Here is a 6,386-nt window from a genome sequence, read left to right on the forward strand (position 1 = left end):
TGCATGATTGTTTCTTTGTAACTGAACTCTCTACAAGGTAACTTCTTCTAGCTGATCTCTCTACAGGATGACTTGTTTCTACCTGAACTCTCTACAGTGTGATCTGTTCATAGCGGAACTTTCTACTGAGTGATTTGTTTGCAGCTAAACTCTTTGCATGATGGTTTCTTTGTAACTGAACTCTCTACAATGTGACTTCTTCTAGCTGATCTCTCTACAGGATGACTTATTTCTAACTGAACTCTCTATAGTGTGATCTGAACTTTCTACTGGGTGATTTAAACTCTTTGCATGATTGTTTCTTTGTAACTGAACTCTCTACAAAGTAACTTCTTCTAGCTGATCTCTCTACAGGGCAATTTGTTTGTAGCTGAATTCTCTACAGGGTGATTTATTTGAGCTGAACTCTCTACATGATGGCTTCTTTGTAGCTGAACTCTCTAGTAGGCACCTTCTTCTAGCTGATCTGACTACAGGGTGACTTGTTTGTAGCTGAATTCCCTACAGAATAACTTGCAATGTAATATAACTGTGTAAATTATACATGCAGCTGAATGCTTTATTAGTGTCACTGTTCTATTAGAGTATCTCGATCTCGCATTTGCTGCACGTAGTTTCCTTTCGAATCATAACTCAGTGATTTGTAATCCGATTCTTCTGTACTACTGCAAGAACTTTCTATGATGATTATTCCAGCTACATACTGATTTTCAGCTCGTTGCTCTAAGCGGTTTGCCTGGTAGACACGAAAACTAATAGTTTTTTTATTCATTAAAATCGATCGCGTAATTTTGACACAGGTTGGGTTTTGTGTAATATCTCCATGGTCTTTATCCCGATTCTTTTCAAACCACAAAAAGGCACTCCTACGATGGTTGCTCCATCTACATATCAATTTTGAACTGATTCCTCCAAGGGGTTTACCCTGTAGGCGTGACAGACCTTCGACCTTATTTTACGCAAACAATCGGTAATAACTCCGTGAATGTTCATCGGAGTCCTACCAAAGTTGGTACGGAGATCCGCCTTAATGAGCCCTTTAAGTGTGCCAAATTTCAGCCCACTCCGAGCACGCATTCATGTTTTTATGGCGCGAAATGAAGAAGATGAAGAAGAAAAAAACGAAGAAATTAAAACGAAACTTTGTTCGCTCGTATCTCGGAAATGGCTGGAGCGATTTTCTTCAAATTTGGTATGTAGACTCCCCTAACTGGGCGGCACGTCTCTAGCAAATGTGGTTCCAATCGGATAAGGAATCACAGAGCTACATAGGTGTGAAAATTGCATTTTCTTTCTTCCTGTTAATATACTCACGGTGTGGCGCGCCGGAATCTTAGGCCGCACGACACACTATCGTGTGTCTTGATCCGACTTGACAACTAGTGTTACCATGGTGATAGATGCCCCATGGTATAGCAACAATATGGTCACTTAGCAACGGTTGCTAAATAATTGTTGCTTAGGTAAATCTCACTGTGAAACCATAGCAACGGTTGCTAAGTGTGATTGGTCTTTTTTAGCCGTTATTTCTTGAATTTCTGTTGCCTAATAACAGTTGCTATGGTTGTCGGATTAATTAGAATAGGACGGATGGCTGTGATATTCGGGATTAATAGTTCTCGCATTGTAAACAGGAAGGAAATAGTGCTCGGCTTTGCCTCGCACTATTTTACTCCTTCCTTTTTACAATGCTCGCACTGTTAATCCCGAATGCCACAGCCATCCATCATATGTGACCGCATCTGCAAAAACTAGACACAATTGCGCATTCAAATTCCTATTTAGTGAATATTTATAATCTACGTAGCAAAGTGTACCCTCTGGCAAGATTTCAGCCTCATATGCTAATAGCTTTAGGAGTTACAGCCCTACAAAGTAGCAACAACAGAAAAATCGATTTGTACAGCAAGTATAGGAAAAATAAATTACAGGAACCTACAAAAACGGATGTAACTTACCAACGAATCACGGTACGGAGCTACAATTTTCACCATCGAGTTCGCCATGAATAGAAGAATCAATTATTGGGTAGGGTTTTCCTTTACTCACCCATCTTCACTGCATACAAAGGCAGAATTCGTAAAGAAAAATTGATAGCGTACGATTGCTTCGACATGACATAAACAAATGCTGATAACTTCCGTATCCTTGGGTCTACTGCAACGCAACAAAGATTTTCCAATTCCTCTTTAGCAGGCGAATAAGATGATATCCAGGGTATTATTGTTACTTCCTTCTTTCACTAAGAAAGAAGTGTTCAAAAACTTTACGGAATTCAATGCTCTATTACGGAATTCAATGCTCTATTCTTTACGGAATTCAATGCTCTATTCAATGCTCTATACTGGAAATTTAGGCTTGCACGATTGTGTCAGGTTTTCGCAGATCTGGTCACATATACTAATCCAATATATAACTGATTGTGTTACATTATAATACTCTCAATATCACCTTGACGTATTAGTTTGAAATACGTCTAGTGATTAGCCAATAGACTTGTACACTTCACAGGAGATTGAAGGCCTCTAAACAGTTGTTAACGAGTTACCGTTAATTATCCAAATCACGAGACAATTCCATATATCAAAACGCGGCTACCCCAGTTCGCAATATACGGTAAGTGATTTCGTACACGTGCGCGTAACCACAGGTATGACTAGCTGCACTAGAAAATAATGGCGTGCTGAACAGAGCACGTGCTGGAGTGTTTACGAGTGGTCAGTTACGAGTGTTCAGCTAGGCGCAGTAACAAAAGAACGGATTGTATAAAGAAAGATGTGCCATCAAATCGACTGAACAGCATTTTTGTTTTCAGCAAGTTTTACATGAGCAAAGGACTACTGCACGAAGGAAGAATCGTTTGTAAGTACGCAAGTCATCCAGGCCTAATTCTACGATTTACACAGAACTACATGATTTACGCGACTCTGGGAAGTCTACTTTATTACATGGTGAGCATTTATTAGATAGTCATTCTGTTTGATGCATAGAGTGAACTAGTATTAGCCAGATTTGTTTCCTTCTAGGTGCATAAGACATGGCTAATCCAAGAAGAAAAAGATGGAATAAGAAAATGAAGAGCCCAAAACTACATAATGGACCATGATGTATGATGATATTATTGTTCATGCTTGTATGGTCTTGTACACAAGGCGTGCTTGTAGTGTATGAATGTGTTTCCCAACCAGCGATCAGCCTTGAGCGGTCTAGCTGTTGGTTATGTGTTCATGTATCTGTGTTTCCCAACCAACGATCAGCCTTGAGCGGTCTAGCTGTTGGTTATGTGTTCATGTATCTGTGTTTCCCAACCAACGATCAGCCTTGAGCGGTCTAGCTGTTGGTTATGTATTCATGTATCTGTGTTTCCCAACCAGCGATCAGCCTTGAGCGGTCTAGCTGTTGGTTATGTGTTCATGTGTCTGTATTTCCCAACCAGCGGTCAACCTTGAGCGGTCTTGCTGTTAGACTTGTATTCATGTATCTGTGTTTCCCAACCAGCGATCAGTCTTGAGCGGTCTTGTTGGGGGGACATGTATGCAATGTCTGTGTTTTATATAGAAATCCTGTATGTAGTATGTAACAATATTATAATTGACATGATTTTTAGGACAACTGTGCAAAACTCCATCAGTCAAATTGATGACCTATGTAGCTGCAAAGATACGTTCCACAAGATTTACCTCCGAAACTGACTATCTACCTTTTTGTACCGCAAGTGGTTAATAATTTAAATGGATGAAGAATATTGATGAAGTGCGTATGGAGAGAGATGTCACACTACTAGTTATTTTTTTATGTTGCCGTTATGTTGTAGCTGAATTTCAAGAAAAGTGATCACAAGGTGCATAGTATTTTTGTGCAGTTAACTTACATACACAAACTTTATTAATGGAACCACCTCTGGAGAAAAATAATGCAGATTTGATAGTGACGTGGTCTCAGTGAAGAGGTCATGAAGTCCACCTTACTGACATGGCCATTATAATAATAATATTTTTGTAGTGCAGTAAATTCTGCTTTGTTTGACATCATTATTTAGCTTATATAAATTAGATCATCTGTGTGCTTACCTGCAGCTATCAATGTTATTCCCCATCTCCCCCAGTAAAGGACATTTTCAGCATTATGAAGGGATTTAAATTTATTCCTGAGGGTACAGACATTAACTGAAACCACGGCATATTGTCAAATCCCTATGTGTATCTCCAAAATGTGAATGTATCTGTTTTGTTATCAACCGTAATTCTGTTGTAGAATCACTTCTTCATTGTTTGGAATCACAGAGGATGGGAGCAGTAAACTACAAGCATAGCAACAGTTGCGAAAAAGTGGATTGTAAGTGTTGTTTAGTCTCGTGTGGCTAGACTGCCTTCCGCCTCCTCTCTTTCTTTGTCGCATTGTTTGTCAGCGAGATAGAGCCTAGAGCCTGGTGAAGTGTAGTGGTGACTTTCAACCAATATCCAGTGAAATTAATTCATTGGCCAGCTGTATGTTAGTATGGTGGACATAAACGCTACAGCAAAACTTGTAACAGAGCTAATACCATTGCTACATAGCATTTTCCCAGCAAGAAACTGTGGTAACTGTTTGTCTACGTATGCATTTTGTCAACAGTAGTTCACCAGACCCTATCTTGCCAACCAATGAAGAAGTAAGATAGTAGTCTGGACATGCGAGAATAAGTGCTGTCATGCTTATCTAACTGTTTGTTATAGACTATAAGCTTGTTTGTTTGGAGTAACTGAGGGTGGGGCAGTGAAATAATGCCAGAATAGAAATGGTTGTGAACAAGTGGAATTGTAAGTGTTCTCGTGCCATGTAACTGTTTTGTAATCGACCATAATTCTGTTGTAGAATATTTGGAGGAACTGAGAACAGAGCAGCGACTATGATTACAGTTGTGAAATGTGCGCAAGTGGTGGCATGATTATGTAACTGTGTTGTTACCGACCATAATTCTGTTGTAGAATTAGTCTGTCATCGTTTAAGCACAGGAACAGTGAAATATTGAAGCTACAGGCAGAATAGTGAAATGTAAGTATATGGGTGTGCTCATCTTAACTGTTTTAATCTGCCGTAAATGTGTAGTCCCTTTTTGTTTGAAATAACTGAACAGTGGAATAACAAAACTGCCAGTAGAATGGATTCTGTTGGAAATGTAAGTATTGGTGTGATTATCTAACAGTTTTATAATGTGCCGTAATTCTGTAGTGCTTTTTGTGTGTGAAATAACTGATGAATGGAGCAGTAACTACAGGCAGAATAGTGAACAAGTAGAAATGTAAGTATAAGCGTGCTTATCTTAACTGTTTTAATTGCCATATTTATTTAGTCCGTTTTTGTTTGAAATAACTGAGCAGTGGAATAACAAAACTTCAGTAGAATAGATTCTGTTGTGAACAAGTGGAAATGTAAGTATCGGTGTGCTTATCTAACTGTTTTAATGTGCCGTAATTCTGTACTCCCTTGAAATAACTAACAAATGGTGCAGTAACTACAGGCAGAATAGTGAGCAAGTGGAAATGTAAGCATTTTGTAGGCTTATGTAAACTGTTTTTTAATCAAATAAAATTCTGTAGTCACTTTTGTTTGAAACAAATGAGGCTGGACAGGAGCAGTGAAATGATGACAGAATAAAAAGTAGTTGGATAGTTTTTTGTAGAAGTAAGCAGTGGTGTTTTTGAAACTGTTTTGTCATCTATCATAATACCATTGCAGTGTTGATCCCTTTGACCTCCTTGTTGAGTCACTGTGATGGTGGTAGTGGTAAAGAAACTGGAAAACAATTGATTTTATTAATAAATTTATGCACATGATCATATGTGACTGGATTTTGGAAAAACGATCCAAATCGCACATTAGAAGTTTCGAGATAAACGGTTTTAAAGAACTGAAGCCAACATAACTCTCCAAGGATAGCAAGCACGCGTATGAAATTTACACAAAAGATGCATCAATCTGTTACCTTTCAAGCCACTTCCAGTACTTGTAGCTGCTTGTACAGTTTCCCGCCAAATAAGATAGAAAATCTGAGCAGTTGGACGAGCAAAGTAGTATCACGAGTGCTCACAAAGGGGTGGAGGCTGGGGGGTGGCGGGGAGGGCAAGAGATAGACCTCAAAATGGAGGCAGACCACGATTGGAGTCCAGACACGAGATTACAGGGCTGTGCTGGCTCCTTAGTGGCTGATATGTAGCAAAATCAACAGAGAACACGTCTGGCCAACATTATAAGGCTGTCCACCAGTAAACCACTGATTCTTGCCAAGCCAGGTCCTTCACAAGGCCTGAAACCGCCATTTGAGCACTCCACACCACCCAGAAAAGACGTGTGTAAAAACCAGCCTCGTGTAGTTTGAGAAGTGCTGAGGGTCAAAACTTGTAGTA

General features: G+C 39.4%; 1 long non-coding RNA gene across 1 annotated transcript; it reads left to right on the plus strand.

Annotated features, from left to right (window-relative positions):
• The first annotated feature begins 4,671 nt into the window (after positions 1-4,671).
• Positions 4,672-5,159, plus strand: LOC136256940 (uncharacterized). Its single transcript, XR_010701746.1, has 4 exons — positions 4,672-4,799; positions 4,855-4,907; positions 4,968-5,034; positions 5,089-5,159. It is a non-coding gene; the product is annotated as an uncharacterized lncRNA (long non-coding RNA).
• The last annotated feature ends 1,227 nt before the right edge of the window (positions 5,160-6,386 follow it).

The sequence above is a fragment of the Dysidea avara genome, chromosome 5 (genome assembly GCF_963678975.1).
Source record: "Dysidea avara chromosome 5, odDysAvar1.4, whole genome shotgun sequence".
NCBI lineage: Eukaryota > Metazoa > Porifera > Demospongiae > Dictyoceratida > Dysideidae > Dysidea > Dysidea avara.